The sequence below is a fragment of the Marmota monax genome, unplaced genomic scaffold (assembly GCF_021218885.2).
Source record: "Marmota monax isolate L192 unplaced genomic scaffold, Marmota_monax_Labrador192_F-V1.1 WCK01_AAM20220418_F8-fsc00210, whole genome shotgun sequence".
Classification (NCBI taxonomy): Eukaryota; Metazoa; Chordata; class Mammalia; order Rodentia; family Sciuridae; genus Marmota; species Marmota monax.
In genome coordinates this window covers 273762-291202 of record NW_026695248.1, presented here as the reverse complement: position 1 = coordinate 291202, position 17441 = coordinate 273762, and the positions used below count along the sequence as shown (strand labels likewise).

General features: G+C 43.1%; 1 protein-coding gene across 2 annotated transcripts in view; it reads right to left on the bottom strand.

The window, feature by feature from the left end:
• The window catches only part of Vwa3b (von Willebrand factor A domain containing 3B), a 256834-nt gene that overhangs the window by 220990 nt on the left and 18403 nt on the right, over window positions 1–17441 (bottom strand). The window contains exon 1 of one of the 2 annotated variants that reach the window (XM_058578291.1): window positions 12648–12740. The exons of the other annotated variant lie outside the window; for it this stretch is intronic. The gene's annotated coding sequence lies outside the window, so the exon portion shown is untranslated. Of the gene's footprint in view, window positions 1–12647; window positions 12741–17441 lie in introns of those variants that run through there. 2 annotated transcript variants of the gene reach the window in all.

Sequence of the window (17441 nt, the reverse complement as noted above, 5' to 3'; positions counted from 1 at the left end):
AGAGAACTATCAGTTTTTGACCATGAAGTCCAGACACCAGCTTCCCAGGGGTAGAAAATTGTGGGCAGAAGCTGATAATCATAATTGGGCTGCTCATACCTATGACCTTGGTTTTGCTTGTTTTTTGAAGAAACTTTCTCATAATAACCTTTTTGGTTTTAAAACTTATGTAGTAAATGTGCTGAGCTGGTTCTGGGTCACCATCTCCCTCCCTGCTGGGGTTTAGTGACCCACCAAGCCCCAGCTTTTTCTCTATTTGTGTGTCTGTTTGTCTTTTCTTCGTCCTCTCATCACCCCCTCTGGTACCTGAATTAATGGCCATACAGGTCGTGGCAATTAAATAATTCCTGTCATATGTAACCTAACCAAAATACAGTAAGAATGTGGAAGGGCTGAGAACCAGAGATGCTGGGCCCAAACCCTGCTCCTGGGTCAAGTTGATTACACTCCTGAGCCCTCGTGGGTTCTCGTTTGTCAGGGATCACGTGGTTCTGAAAGGTTCAGGTGTGAATGTTGGCCAAACCCCCATTCTCAAAATGACCCTGTATATCTGAGCTTGAATCTGTGGGAAGGGGCTTGGATGAGCTCTGAGGCATAAACCTTCCTTCTGGACCCAGGGCTGTGGGGGAGAGAGCGAACGGTGCACATGCAGGCTGCTAGAGCCAGAGGACCAGGATGGGTTAGCCCAGAAGACGCAGCTCAGGGTAGCACTTGGAGGGGCTTTGAAGAAAAGGGCTACAGAGAGACCTTGCAGAGGTTCAGGGGAGGAGCGTGATCAGCCTGAGTTTTCCTAGAAGTGATTGTCTCGTTGGTCAGATTGACAGGACAGAGACAGGGCAGGAAGAGCCAGGTGGAATGCAAATCACCAAGAACCGTGACACAGTGGTCCTGCAGCATAGCAAAAACAGTGAAGATGGCCCAAACCACAGGTGTGGCCAAGGCGCCAAGCAAGCCCCCTGTGATGGCATACTGATCTGCAGTTTAAGAGAAAAAATGAGCACCAGGGCCTGCCGTGCTCAGGAGCGTGGCCATTGAAGACATCCTCTCCCACCCCAGTCCAGGTTGGATTAGGCTTAAACTGGGTCCTGGAAGTAGAATTTTAACCTGAGTGCATCTCTAGGAGGCCTTGTGTTTTCTGACCTGACTTCTTGGCATGCTCTTCCCCCAGCTAGGCATTGACTTGCCCCTCACCACCTTCCCACTGAGCCCTTCCTTGACCAGGACCCTGGAGATCCCAGACATCTCCTGCCTCCTCAGCTCTCCATCTACCCTCCCTGATGGGCCCTTCTTCGTAGCACACATCTCCAGCTGTCTTGTACAGCATCAGTCATTTTGCTCCTGTCTGTCCCCACTGTTTGTCAACTTTGCTGCATATCTGCAGGGCCTGGAACAGGGCCTGATATGCAGTAGGCCCCCAAGACGTCTTTGTGAAAAGATGTGAGAAACCTAACTCTACCCGCTCTCCTTTTAAAGGATGTCTCAGCAGGTGGCCACTTCATCACACTAACTGTGCTTGTGGACATGCTTTGAGCAGAGAATCCCACGGAAAGACTGGTCTTCCTCTCAACGAGTAGAAACAGAGGGGTCAGCCGTGGGGCTGCCCCAGAAGCTTTAGCTCAGGGACAATGGTGCTCACTGCTGTACCAAGCAAACCCAGACATCCAGACTGCTTCAAGCACAACGGAAGTTCGTATCTTCTTCAGATAGAGTCCAAAAAGTGATAGTCCTCTAAGCAGTGATCTGAGGACCCAGGCTTCTTAATGTCTTTTGGCTCTGCCATCTTGATCAATGACTTCGAAGGTGGTAGTTGCACTCAGTCCAGCAGAAGGGAAAGAAAGCTGGAGACAGTCTGGGGGAGGTTTCCATGGGGCAGACCTAGAAGAGACATTTGTCCCTTTTGCTTAAACCCCATCGGCTAGCATGGAGTTCCAGGGCCACAGTGATTACCAGGGAGTCTGGCATATGAGGTCTAGCTGAGCGCACATTGGGAGAAAGATGTATGTGGACAGTCAGCCAGTCTCTGCCACACAGGCTCGGAACTGGCCTTCCCTCGGTGTCCTCACAGGGTTAACCCAGCACCTCAGAGTGACCATAGCATAGAAAGTTCCTGGGACTGGCAAGTCAGTGATGGGCAGGCCCTGCTCCAGCCAACGGCATTATATGTTTACCATGTCAGATGTGTTCATGTTCAAATCCACTGAAACTGGTTAGACTCCTGTTATGTGATTGAATAAAATTAGTGAAAAATAAGTACTAAAAGGGAAAAAAATATATGTCTATGAAACTCAGGATGAATGCTTTGGAAATACCATGCCGCTGTCTCAGACCATCTTCTCTTACTCTAACAGAATACCTGAGTCTGGGAAATTTATAAAGAAAAGAGGTTTATGCTCCTCATGGCTCTGGGGGCAGGGAAGTCAAGGTCACCACATCTGGCAAGGGCCCTGTGCTATGTCATAGTGTGGTGGAGGGCATCAACAGTAGCAAAAAAAAAAAAAAGTAGACTCACTTTGTAACAATCTGCTCTAGAGGTAACTAATCCAATCTCACAAGAGTGAGAACTCAGATGGATATTGAGCCATTCATGGGGGCTCCACCTCTATGACCCAAATTCCTCCTACCAGGCCATACCTCCCAACACTGCCACAATGGGATCAAGTCTCAGCATGAGTTTTGGTGGGGACAAATCTTATCCAAACCATAACAGTCAAAAAGTAACTGCTATTATTTTCAGAGTAGGTGAGACCCTCCTAAATGCCTGGGGACAGGAAACGAGGAGTCACGTAAATCCAGAAGTGTTCAGATTCCAAACTATCTTGCAGGTATCTTGAAGCTCTATTTCCACTTTATGGAGAGTGGAAGTGGAAATCATTGGTGTCTGGGTGTAATCTTTGAAAGAAAGAGAAGAAACTCTGACCAGTGAACAATTTTCAAAGAGAAAATCTTGACCCTGATAAAAGTTGAGGAAAAAGGAAAAGGACACCCATTTAGATATAAAAGTGAATTCATGTAAAAGATCTTATTACATGTATCAGATGAAGGAGCAGGCAAATGTCATAACCCTTCAAAGAAGAAGTCAAAACAGAACAAATTTATAAGGAGTCATGTGGAATTGAAAGTACAGATGGACACAGACCGACTTTTCTCCTGGGGAGAGGAAAGTCTATCCTTAGCTGACGGGGCAGTTTGTATGTCTCTCAGTTACCAGCAAAGTATAGATTTTTACAATAACTCTGACAGATCAACTTGATAAGGCAGAGGTGGCACTATTAATAATGCATAGTTTTCCACTAAAGCACATTTTTTCCCTGCAACCCAACATCAAAACACCGGGGAATAAATACATTCATCTGAGCCAAGTTAGAGGAAGTCGGTGAGATCTATGTGTCATTCTTTGGTGATGGTTCCTACATTTTCAATTAACTGGTTAATGATTAGCCCCAGTTCCTTGGATCACAGAGTTTCAGTTAAACATCTTTCAGGGGTTTCACTGGGCAAAAGGAGTAGAGAAAAGTGTTGATGTTTCCTAGTTTAAAAAACAAATTGATTCTCTTTTCCAACTGCAGGAACCTGAAAAAATGAATCAAGAATCACTTAAATAAAAGGTTTTAAAAGCGACAAATAAAGAAATAAATAGGTAAAAATGAGCAATCCAGGCATGTGGGGCCCGCCTCTCATCTCAGCTACTTGGGAGGCTGAGGCAGAAGGATCCCAAGTTTGAGGCCAGCCTTGGCAACTCAGAAAGACCCTGTCTCAAAATAAAAATTTAAAAGGACTGGAGGGGCTGGGATTGTGGCTCAGCGGTAGAGCACTCGCCTAGCACAGGCAGGACCCGGGTTCGATCCTCAGACCACATAAAAATAAAGGCATTGTGTTGTGTCCATCTACACCTAAAAATTAAATGTTTAAATTTTTTTTTAAAAAAAAGACTGGAGATGTGGTTCAGTGGTACAGCCCTTGCCTGATATAGGTGAGGCCCTGGGTTCAATCCAATACCAGAATGGAAGGAGGGAGGGAGGAAAAGAACATTAGACACCCCCAGGAGAGGCCCCCAAGGATGCCCCCTTCCCCTTCAGTGGCGCAAGGAACAAAAGATCAGAGAGGCCGCTCTGCCTATTGGAGACTGGGATTAGCAGTTTTTACAGGAGACAGCATTTTAATTTACAAAACCAAAATAGCATCAGCAGGTGGGGTGTGGAGAACTTAAACCTGGGACAAGTCCATCTCAGTAGATGGAGCTCATTCCTTTTCATGGGTTTTAGTTTTCAATTTTCAGGTCTTATACTGTCAGATGTCAAAAAGAATCGTAGCAATAGCACCAATATCAATGCCAATTTTCTAGTTTTGATAGTACACTACAGTTATATGAGGTGTTACCCTTGGAAGCTGAGGGGAAAGTATGGGGAACTCTCAGTACTATTTTTATAACTTCCTGTGAGTCTACAATTATTTAAAAATAAAAGTTTAAAAAAAATTTAAAAAAACAGTGGCCCATGTTTCAAGGCTTATGTAGATTACTTCATGAACTTTGGCTGACTGTATCTTATTCCTGAAAGACAGAAGTATAACGTTGTTTGGCAGTGGGGAGGGAGTACTGGGGATTGAACTCAGGGGCACTCAACCACCGAGCCACATCCCCAGCCCTATTTTGCATTTTATTTAGAGACAGGGTCTCACTGAATTGCTTAATACCTCCCTTTTGCTGAAGCTGGCTTTGAACTAGTGATCCTCCTGCCTCAGCCTCCCAAGTCCCTGGGATGACAGGTGTGCACCATTGCACCCAGCCAGAACTGTAATTTTTTTAGGGTATGGGGCCCATTGTGAGATCAGATGCATTGTGGAAAAAACGGTCACTTGAAAGGTATAAAAGTGTCATCTTGAGAGTACTGAAACTTCTTCTATAGGCATTCTAAGGATGATCATTAAAAAATTCACAAATAGAAATTATTTTTTTGGAGAGGAGGTAGTATTGGGCAGGAAGATCACAAATTCAAGGCCAGCCTTAGCAACTTAGTGAGTCCCTGTCTCAAAAGAAAAGCAAAGCTTTTTATACCTTCCAGGAAAGGCAAACCCAAGAAATATCTTCCTTCTGCAGATAATAGTCAAGAGTCTAGTTTCCAGTGAAGAAAAGACCTGAGATTTTCTTCTTTATAATTGTATTCAGAGATTTTCAGGAGACTGCTGTCCACGTGCACAAGCCTAAACCCAGCCTGGGGCTGATGGTGCAAGTGTTCTTCAAAAGAAGAAAGGCATCAGGTGCCCTAGTGTCGCCGCGACTACGGGGCACACTCTATCCTTGTCCCCCTGGCTCTCTCCATCGCCGAGCACGGGCTCTGTCAGCACAGCAGTGGTCCCCAGATATCCCTCTTGACTTGAAATGTCAAACTGCATCTGAATCACAAATGGAGCGAACATTTAAAGGTATGCTCTCTCTCCCCTCCTTCTGGCTTATCTGGTCCTTTTCCTGGAAGCATTTCTCTTTGTTCCTATTTTAGAGATTCACAGTTAGGAATGGTGAAGACTTCCTTGGAGACTGAAGAAGCTACAAAGATTCTGCCGCTTCACTGAGAATAATAATAAACAAGAACACAATTGATCCTCTTCAGCTTTTAGTGCTAGGAGACGGATCCTCCTGCATGCTAGGCAAGCACTCTGCTGGAGTGACAACCCCCAGGCCTGTGACCATCATCCTTTAGACATTCACAGTGTTGGAGATTGATCCCAGGGCCTCACGCATGCTCACCAAGCACTCAGACTTCATCGTTTAAAACACACTCGTCCTAAGAAGCAGGGAATTGTTTCGAGAAAGTAGCTTTCAATAATGTGTGAAATGGTTTTGTCGTGTGCAGAAAGCATTTTATCTGGTGTGTTTCAGGTGGTCTGGGCGCCCTACAGCTCCCTGGGGTGCAAAATGTATTCTTTTGTCCCAACTGAATGGAAATCATAGAGGGTGTGCTTACTGTAAACAGATGCCTTTCTTCTTCTTTGGGGGAGGGGTATCGTGGATTGAACTCAGGGACACTCGACCACTGAACCACATCCCCAGCCCTATTTTGTATTTTATTTGAAGACAGAGTCTCACTGAGTTGCTAAGCGCCTCGCTTTTGCTGAGGCTGGCTTTGAACTCGCGATCCTCCTGCCTCAGCCTCCCAAGCCTCTGGGATTATAGGCATGTGCCACTACACCAGGCCAGATGCCCTTCTTCTGACTTTGTTTTGTATGTAAGACACCAAGTCACAATTCTTTCTATAAATAGAATGAGTAGATCCCTGGTGAACCCTCAACAGAATCTGTAGCTCTAAGTCCAAAGAATGCTATCCTGTCTTCCAGAAAGCAATTTCTATCAGAAACCCAATCCTTTCTGAGGTTGTTTACACTTAAAACTTGTGTTTATTACAGATATGTCCTTGTAATAGTTAGATTCATCTAGCTGTGTACAGTGCCCTGGAGACATACAAAATCAAGACAAGGACTGTCTTCTTCTCATTAGGAAATGTTCACCTAAATTATAAAGTCTTCCATAAATAAAGGCTAACTATATATCAAATTAAGGCTTACAAAGGTGCAAAACTGTAACCAAAGTCAGTTTCAAATAAAATATCTTGGTTAAATAAATTATGTTACATATAAACAAGCCATTGAAAAGTGATGTCTAGCTGGGTGTGGTGGTGAATGCCTGAAATCCCAGTGGCTCAGGAGGCTGAGGCAGGAGGATCACAAGTTCAAAGCCAACCTCAGCAACTTAGTGAGGCCCTAAGCAATTTAGTGACACCCTGTCTTTAAATAAAATTTTTTTAAAAAGGACTAGAGATGCAGCTTAGTAGTTAAGCCCTCCTGGGTGGTTCAATCCTCAGTACAAAATGAAAAGAAAAAAAATGAAGTCAAGCCTGGCGCAGAGGCACACATCTGTAATCCCAATGGCTTGGGGAGGCCTAAGCAAGAAGATCATAAGTTTGAGGTCAGCTTCAGCAACTTAGCAAGGCCCTAAGCAACTTAGTGAGACCCTGTCTCAAAATAAAGAAATAGAAAGGGCTGGGGATGTGGCTCAGTGGTAAAGTATGCTTAGGTTCAATCCCTAGTACCAAAAAAACAAAAGTCTAGAAGATACAGTTAATGACTTGGAAAGGTTGATTTGCAACTCACTGTAGTAAGAGAAAAACAAAACAAGACCCCAAGGAAATATATTATACATGTCATGTAAAAATACTGGAAGGATATATAAATAATCCCAGGTCACTCGAGGCTATGTCCAAATGCAGCATAATGAACAATTCTCATTTTCTTGCTTTTCCTTTGTGTATTTTCTATAATAAATATGCATATTTTGTAATTTGAAAAACTGAAAACCATTTCCCCTGAAGTGAAAGAAAATGTACACTTAGTGTTATGCACTATATAAAAATCTGGCACAAATCCATTTTTTTTCTTTAAGAACATATATATGTGATTGCTTGGTTGCATAAGCTATTTCTGGAAGGAAACTGGAAAAACTGCTGTATTGATTGCTTCCAGGGAAACAAAATAAATGTTTAGGGACATAGAAGTTTTTCACTCAGCATGCTTTTATGTCTTCTGAATTAACTTAATTAAAGCTTGGAAGTCAAAATTTTTCATCAGTGTTAGCTGCAAGTTCTCTTGATCAACCCCAGTCAAGTCCTTGCCATGGGGTCTCTGACAAGCCTCGTCTGATGCCTGGACCCTCAGCCAGCATGTTCCGCCACGAGGGGCACATAAGAGGACACGTGTTCCCAAAGCATCCTGTCTGCTCCTCCCGGGAACATGAATGCTAAGAGTGCAGAACTGAATCTAAAATGGCCCAGGGGCTACAGTGGACATCTCAACCTGCCAGTTTCTCGATCCTGTTTGCTCTGCAAGTGACCTGCTTGCCACCCACCTCGGGGAGTGAGAAGCGTCAGCGAAGGAGAGTCATGGATTTCATTGTGTAAAATACACAGACCTCAAAACTGAGCAGAGCTCTCACTCCATTGTTACACAATGGCCAGGCCTGGACTTCCCCCGTGGGGGATTCCTCCAGGAACCCCGAGATGCCTTTGATTCAACCTGACTGCAGGGTTTGCTTCCAGTCTGTGCAATGGCTCCAGAGGCCCTGTTCAGCTGCCCTGGCCATGAAGCTGTCTCTTCCACTCTTAGGCTCTGTGGGCTACTCAGAACCTAGACCCTGGGCTCCACTCTTTGGCAGTAATACCAGGAAGGCCAGCTTGGGTGGTACTGGGCTTGGGGGCCTTTCTGTGTTTGATTTGTCAGTTCCTTTTGGTTTTAATGTAACCACATTACCACCTGTATGTTGGTGCTTCTTTAGGAAACAGTATAATAAAAAAAATGCAAGGGAGAGTGGCCGTCTTTTCCTTTAGGAGAACCTGCCTAGCCCTCAAGATGAGAGGCATGTGGAGTCTGTCCTTGAACTTACATACTGTTCCATCTAAGGCATTAAAGTCAGAGACCCTGGGGTTTGCTTGCTCCCTGTACAACACGCTGCGGTACTAACAAATGTTTGTAGGAAGTACGAAAACAGACAGCAAGTACTAGGTCACTATGCCTTTGTCCTGCATCTTGGGCCAGCCAAGAGTTTTATGCTGGGGTTTTCAATGAACCTGCTGTGGTTTGGATATGGTTTGAGTATGTCCTCCATGGGTCCCTCTGTTAGAAGCTTGGTCCCCACTATGATGAAGTTGAGAGTGGTACAGAACCTTTAAGAGGTGGAGCCTCATTGGAGGAATTCAGGTCATCAGGGGAGCTGCCTTCAGAAAAGATTAGCATAGTTCTTGTGGGTCCCTTCAGTTCTCAAGAGAGTTATAAAAGAGCAAGCCTGGCTCCTCCCTTCCGTGGCTTCCTGTCTCACCATGTAATCTCTTCCCTCTCCTACCTTGGAGATGCTATCCATCCTGAGGCATCACCAGAGACAAGTTTATCTCAGCACCATACACTTGAACCTGTAGAACTGTGAACTAAGTAAACCTCTTTTCCTTATAAAGTAACGAGCCTTGGGATTTTGTTGTAGTAACAGAAAACAGACAGATACAATCTATATTCAATGTTATATCCTGCCTCCTCAAAACTATCTCAGAGCCATGTTATTCTTTGTATTTATTATATTGATTGAAAAAGACTTAATTGATATTTTGGTCTTTAGTGATAATTATTCCAATAAATACTGACAGATGGGTATATCAAGCAGATTTGCCCACTCAGCCCATGCTCTCAGCACACACATTATTTCACCAAGATCCTAAAGACATTCACCACCTGGTACCAGCCAGTGCACAGCACCAAGGCTGGGGGACCCAAAAGACAAAATCAAAGAAAAGTCAAAACAATGAAGCAGGAGGAATAAACTAAGAAACTCCAAAACAAGACACATTACTACCTGGTTTCATTTTCTTAATAAATTTATTAAAATTTCTCACCATAACAGCTAAAAATATTCTTGAATGGGATAAGAATCTGATGAATTTCCTTGTGTGTGATAGTTGAGAGTGTGTCTTCTTAGATCCTGCACTGAACATAGTAGGTGTAGTCAAAAGGGAATTTTTTTGCAACTAGAAATGTGGGCTCCTTATTAGACATATCATCATCATTCTTGACAATATTGTCATCACCATTACATTGGCATGGATCATGTTCCCATGTGCTCTCAGCTCTGGTCAGAATAGGAAGGACATAACTCTTAATGCTTTTTCTCAAGATAAGAAGGAGATTCTGACTCCAATCTCTTCCTCCATCTCAAATCCAGTACCATTTGAGGGGATCCAAGAAAAGCGTGATCAAAATGAACATCTTCATGGCCCACGGGCCTTGGTTCTTATCAGTGATGTCTTAGAAAGAACGAGCAACTCTTCTCATTCCCTCAGGCAGGTGATCTGTCCTACCTACCACTCTGCATTTGTGTCCTGCCCTCCGAAACAGCTGTTATAGTCAAGAAGGCTTCAACTGCCATAATTTAAGCAAAGCACTGAAATTTAGAGTCATTCTAAAACCATTTATGCTCATCATGGTCGTGTGAAAATGTGCTAAAATTAGAGTCACAGGATGAGGAAAAATCCTCAGATTCAAATCTCTACTTCAGGGCCATGTGGATCATTATGCAGAGACATACCTCCACCCACACGGGGTGACAAACTGGGAGGTATGTGGCTGTAGATCAAAGAACAATGGTTGCATCAAGGGAAATCAGCTGTGAGAACATTTGTAATGTGTAACGAACTAGCCAATTTTTTTTCCCATAAAACATCATTTTTACTTGAAAGAACAAGTGATGTTGAATTTTAGAAAGACTTGAAGTAGTGATTATAAATATGTTGAAAGAGCAAAAGGAAATCATGCTTCAAAAAGTCAACGGAGTTACAATGATAATGTCTCGTGAAGTAGAGAATATTAATAAAGAGATGGGAATTATTTTTAAAAAAACAGAAGAAGAAGCAGCAGCAAACAGAAATTCTGGAGTTAGAAATTATAATAACTTAAATGAAAAATTCACTGGGGAGGCTAAACTGTAGATTTAAACTGGCAGAAGAAAGGATCAGCAAAATTGAAGCTAGACAGTGCTGTGGCTTAGATGTTGAATATTCTCCAAAAGATTGTGTATTGAAGTCCTAGTCCCCCGAGTCGTGCTATCTGGGGAGGTGGTAGAACCTTTAGGAGATGGGACCTAGCAGGAGGTCTTTAGGTCATTGGGTGTACCCTTGAAGGAGACTGTGGAACTCTAATCTCTCTCTTTCTCTCTATTCTCTGGTTTGAGATGTGACCATTTGTTCCTACATGTACTCTCACCATTGTGTGCTGTCCTCACCAGAGGCCAAACCAATGGGACCACCCAATCTTGGATGTTGAACTTCCCAAAATGTAAGTTGTGAACCTCCAAAACTGCAAGCTAAACCTTTTCTCTTTATAAAGTTAGTTGCCTCAGGTATTTTGTTATTGTCATCAGAACTGACTAATTCAGATAGCTAGAGATTATGAGATACGAAGTACAGAGAGAGAAAAGGAGGAAAAAGAATGAACAGAACTTTAGGCAAATGTGGGATAACATTAAGCACACCAAAATACACTAATTAGAGTACCTGACAGGAAGAGAAAATAGCACAGAAAGTCTAAATAAATAATTGCTGAAAATGTCCTAAAATGGATTTAAAAGCAAACATTTAGTCTACCAACAATCTAACTGCAAGAAGGTTGATGAATTACAAGGAGGATTACACTGACACAAATAAAATCCACACCCAGACAGATCATAGTAAGAATGCTGAAGGCCAAAGTCAAAAAGAAAATTTTTGAAAGCAAAAAGAGAAAAATGACTCATTCTATATGAAAGATCTGCAAAAAAAGACTAACAGCTGACTTTTCATTGGAAATACTGGAGGTGAGAAGAAAGTAGGGTGATATATTTGAAGCACTAAAGAGAAGAACTATCAGCCAAGATGCTTCTATACAACAAAATATCATTCAAAAGCTGGGGTGAAACAAAGACAGATTCAATGAGATACAATATGGGAGAAATCCTGGCTACCAGTCCCACTTTAAAGAAATAGGAAAGCAAGTTCTTTAAGCTGAATATAAATGACCTCCAGTGGAAATTAAAAAACACAGAGATTCAAGACAATGAGCTTCTACAGAGAGAATTGTGGGTTTTTAAAAAGATAATAGAAATGCTTGAAAGTGCAGTATAAGCAGAAAGAAATTTGAGGAATCCATAATACGCCGGAATTTAAAAAGAAGAAATCACAAGTTTCATTAGAAAACACTTTGAGATGAATAAAAATGAAAACACCCTACAGCAATCCTGATGGGGTGCATTGGAGCAGGGGAGATTTTCATTGCTCTAAACTCCTATATTAAACAAAAGAAGAAAATCTCAAATCAATAACCCAACTTTTTTTTAAAGACACTGGAGAAAAGAAGAACAAATTAGTCGCCAGAGCCAATGGGAGGAAGAAAATAAAAGAAATCAGGACAGACATTAATGATGTGAACAACAGAAGCATTGGGAAAAACAGTGACGCCAACAGTTCTTTCACACGATCAGCAAAATTGATAAACCTTTAATTGGCTAGATTCACCAAAGAAAAACAGGCTAAAATCAGGAATGAGAGAAGGAACGTTGTTACCAACCTCACAGAAATAAAAAGCATTATAAGGAAATACCATGAGCAGCTGAAGGCCAACAAATGAGCCAACCTGGATGGGATGGAATAAAACCACATGGACGCACACAATCCACTGAAACTGATTCAAAGAGAAACAGGAGATCCGATTAGACCTACGACCATTAAAGAGCTACTAACCAAAAACAGAACAAAACAACCCCAGCGAGGCAAAAATTGTTTCCATGGTGAATCCCAACAAACATTTAAAGAACTAACACCAATTTTTCATAAATCCTTCCAAAAAATGGATGAGGAGGGAATACTTCCCAACTCATTCTATGAGACCAAGTAGGACCCTGATATTTAAGTCAAAGACATCACAAGGAGATAAAATTACAGGCCAATATCTTTCATGAATAGAGACACGAAACTCTTTAATAAAATACTAGTAAACTAAGAGCCCAGAAATGCATGGAAAGGATTGTATGCCATGATCACATGGATTTATTCTGGGGATGCAAGATTGGTTTAATTAATGTCATTTACCTGATCGGTGGACTCTTTCAGCAAGTTTTTTCTTTAACTGGAAACTTGATTTTGGGAGCAGAACTAGATATCGTGGTTTTCTGTGAGACCAAAGGAACAGCAATTTCTCTCTCTCTCTCTGAATCAGGAACAGGGTTGAAGGTTATTTTTCTGACATGAAGATTAGATTACATGAGTATAAATTTAGTGGGTCAATATTTGACTTTGCATTTAGTCCAAGGGATACTATTTATTGAAAGATCAGGTGGCTTTTGTGAATGCTCTTATGTACTGAAAGGGCTTTATTTATGGACCCATTGGGAGCACAGCAGATTTCAGGACTCACCTCCCGGAAATGAACCAATCATGAGGGAACTGGGGACTTAAGAGGAGGGGCGTGGTGTGGGCATGCTGGCCTGGACAACCCAAACAGTCAGTTGTCCTTGCCCTGTTTCCTGACTTCCACCACCCTTCCTGGAGGGTCCAAACCAGGGAGGTAAGGTATTCAGCGCCCAGAATGTCTCGGCCTGCCGGCTCAACGTCTTTTTCTAAAGTGGGTGTGTGAATTGGTATCCTAATATATGGTGACATGGTTGTCTTCTTGAGTAAACAAGGCTGCAGCATTAACCAAGTGAGTCCTAATCTGGCCCACGTCCTGCTCACTCCTGGGAATTAGGAGAGAGGGAAGTCTAGCACACCTGTGGGCAGACTTCATGCATCACTGAATAAAAACTTGAGCCCTTCCTGAGGGGCAGGGAGATCATTAAGAAAACGCAGATACCCAGTCTTCCCTAAACTTATGTTTGGGGACCAGGGGAAAGGGGGGAAAGGAGCAAAAATGTAAGAGACACTTTCACTTGAAGCATTTGTGAGATAAGGGCTGCTTTAGCCAAGTGTAACACAAGAAGGGCGAGAGGCTCCTGCTGTCTGCTGAGCTAAGCCAATCTCTAGGCCAAACAATTGTACGGCTATTTTGGGTAGCTTTAGGCTCTGCCAGTTGGACGTGGGTGGGAACTATATATTTCCACAATCGCACAGCCAGATGGTATGCAACCATTAATGTTCATCTCAGACCAGATCCTGCCTGGTGTACAAGCCTTATTAGCAACGAGCTTCTAAAAGTCACAAAACCAGTTTTGTGACCTCAATTGGTTTTCCACTCTCTTTCCCTCTATTGTCCCTGGGACACACTGGGACACATTCCTCCCAGGGCTGCAGTAACACAATACTGCAATGTGTGTGTGTGTGTGCGCGCACACACACGTGTGCACATGTGCAAGTGTGTGTTTTACTAGGGACTGAACCCAGGGCTTTGTGCATGCTTCTAGGTAAGTGCTCTACCACTGAGCTACATCCCCAGCCTGGTACTGCAATCTTGGTGGCCTAAAGCAACAGAAATTTGTTCTCCCAGTTCTATAGGCTAGAAGTCTAAAATTGAAGTATCAGCAGGGCAAGTCTTCCCCTGAGACTCTGGGGTCCTCCTTAGTTTCTGGCCTCTCCTTAGTTCTGGTTGTCAGCAAGAGTCCTTGGTCCCTGGGCTTGTAGCCCTATCACTGCCATCTATGTCTCTATGGTCACATGTCATTCTTCTCTCTGTGTGTCCCTTCTCCACTTCTAATAAGAACCACTTATTATTGGATTCACTTGGTTACATCTACAAGGACCATATATGCGGAGTATATTTGTAGAATTTGATCTCATCTTAACTTGGTTATATTTGTAAAGAACCTATTTCCATACAAAGCAGGAGGCATCACAATACCAGACCTTAAATGATATTACAGAGCTAAAGTAACAAAAACAGCATGGTATTGGCACCAACATGGGCAAGAAGACCAGTGGAACAGAATAGAAGACACAGAGACAAACTCACTTAAATATAATTACCTCAGACTGGATAAAGGCCCCCAAACACACCCATACACACACACACAGGAGAAAAGACAGCCTCTTCAACAAAGGGTGCTAAGAAAACTAGAAATCCATATAGAATGGAATCCATATATTATGGAAATCCGTACTAGGATAAAGATTAACATCTATCTCTCATCTATCTATCCCACTCCTCAGCATATATCCAAAGGGCTTAAAGTCAGCACCCTACAGTGATGCAACCACATTAATGTTTATAGCATTCACAATAGCTGAGCTGTGGAACTGACCTAGATGCTCATCAACAGATGAATGGATAAAGAAATCGTGGTACATATACACAATGGAGTATTTACTCAGCCATAAAGAAGAATGAAATTATGACATTTGCCAATAAATGGAAGGATCTGGAGATTATCATGCTAAGTGAAATAAGCCAATCCCCCCCCAAAACCAAAAGCCATCTGGTTTTGCTGATATGTGGATGCTAAACCACAATAAAGGGGGGGAGGGGAAGAAGAGAGGTTCAATAGATTAGATGAAGGGGAATAAAGGGATGGAGGGGGGATGGAAATAGGAAAAACAGTAGAATAAACCTAACATAATATTCCTATGACACATATGAAAACACCTACGTGAACCCCACCATTGTGTCCACCAACAAGAATGGGGTCCTAATGAGAATAAGATAGATAGATAGATAGTGTGATTAATTTTATCAAAATGAATTCTACTGTCATGTTTAACTAAGAAAAACTAAAAATAAAAAAGAACTTATTTCCAATACAGCCACATTCACAGGTGGCAGGGGTTAGAACCTCAATATCTTTTTGGATGGTAGAACTCAGCCCTCAACATGCACCTTGCTGGAAAAGGACACTCAAAAACCCACCTGGAAACTTCACCAGCCAGGACCAGGGTTTTATTAAGTCAGATGACAAAGTTCTCTCTCAAGGGAAGAAAAATTGGGACCCAAGATCTTAGTAGAACTAACAAGTGATGTTCCAGTGAGTCTTCTCATTCTGCAAGAGCAGAGCTCACAACTTGACTCTCTAAGGATAAACTCTCTGATTACAAAAATGAAAAATAACTTCTAATATCCTTTATGATAAATCAACCTCTAGGGCAGTGTTTCTTAAACACTGTGCCACAGTCCCCTTTGGCAGTCTAGGAAGCCTATGGACCCCTTTTCAGGGGGTAAAATGCTTTAAAATTAATAAAATGAGCCAGGCCTGGTGGCAGCACATGCCTATAATCCCAGTAGCTCTGGAGGCCGAGGCAGGAGGATCTCAAGTTCAAGGCCAGCCTCAGCAACTTAGCCCTAAGCAGCTCAAGAGGACCCTGTCTCTAAATAAAATTTTAAAAAGGGCTGGGGATGTGGCTCAGTGATTAAGCACCTCTGGGTTAATTCCCCCCCCCCAAAATTTATATATATAAAATGTATTCTTAATTAGGAAGCTTCAAAAAGTGACTAGCGGCCCGAGGAGGAAACAGTTCAGTTCATGCCATGACACTGTCTACACTTCATGATCTTAACGTCATACAGACCCTTTGCCCCACTCCCTGTGGCCAGCCATCCATGGGCTGTGTGTGAGCTATTGTGCATTGCAGCGATGTGAGGGGATAGGCCTGGCATTGCAGGCTCCCTGTCAGGGAGTGGTCGCATGATGCCGGTGCTCCTCCCCCTCAAGTTCTGCCTAAGGTCCCACCCAGCATCTGAGATGGGTGTGACTTGCCAAGATGTCAATCAATCTGCTGACCACAAGACATCAGGAAGCAAGACTCCACCCTTGAAACCTTATCCCTGCCTTATTTGGTGAAGAACATTCTATGAAACTCCTTTGTTAGTCCCCCTATAAAAATAAAGAGATTCCAGGTGCACGCTGTCTCCAGCGCTCGCTCGTTCCAGCATGGAAGCTGACCCTTAAGGTCACAGAGCCATCCGACCCTCAGTTTAAAAACTACTCTCTGCATTGGGTGATTTTTTGCCACTTTCTTAGCTTAACATTGCAGCCAGCTCTTAAACCCAGTTCATCTCCTCCCTCTTTTCACAACAGAAGTCTGCGAGCCCAGGATGGCAGAGGTCACCGAGGAGGCTGCAGGTGCAGGGGTCTACTAACCGGGAAGGGGTGGGCTCTCAGAGAGACAGCAACAGGAGCAGCAGGTGCGCCAGGGTAGGAATGGGCCTGGGAAAGGGAGACATGAGGTCAGACCAGTAACAGGGCCAGGACACAGGAAATCAAGCTGTAGGACCGGCTGACCCCATTTGGCAACTAAGTCGATGCGTTTGTGAGCATTCGGAAGGAATCCCTGGGCACCCCTAAAAACCAGCTTGGAACATCCCTGCATATTTAGTGCATGGTTGGAACCAATAGAACATAGGTCATATTAGAATGTTTCAGGTGAATTCCATCTACAAACAGGGCAAGTTCTAAGTTTGAAATCAATAATTACCATACTGTTGTTATTTCACTAAATGTTTAAAAACAAGAAGATGAATTTTAGAATTTATCCGCTGCCCTTCAGTGTAGATGCCCTTAGAAAAGTGAATCTTTTTTTTAAGCAAAAAAAGAACCTTCCAACAGAGAATCATTATGTAGCTCATCTTCTAAGGCATGCAACCAGTGTGGTTTAGAAATGTTAAAAATAGCCCTTTGGCTCAGCTGTTGCCCTCTTTGGCATGTACTTGCACATGCTGAAGCCAGAGTTTGCAGTGACCTTGGCCTTGGTAGGGTGCTAGGGGTGGAGTGGGTTCTCTTGTTCACTCTCCTCTCTAAACTTCTTGTCTTTCAACTTGTATTCCACAAGTCAGAGGCCTGCAAAAGGAAGAGCAAAGCTCTGTCTCAGACAAGACACTGCATTCCGGGCCTCCTGTTCTGAATAATCCACCTTCCTGGATCACAGTTCTGAACAGCCGTGCCTTGGAAGGGGGCCCGGACAGGA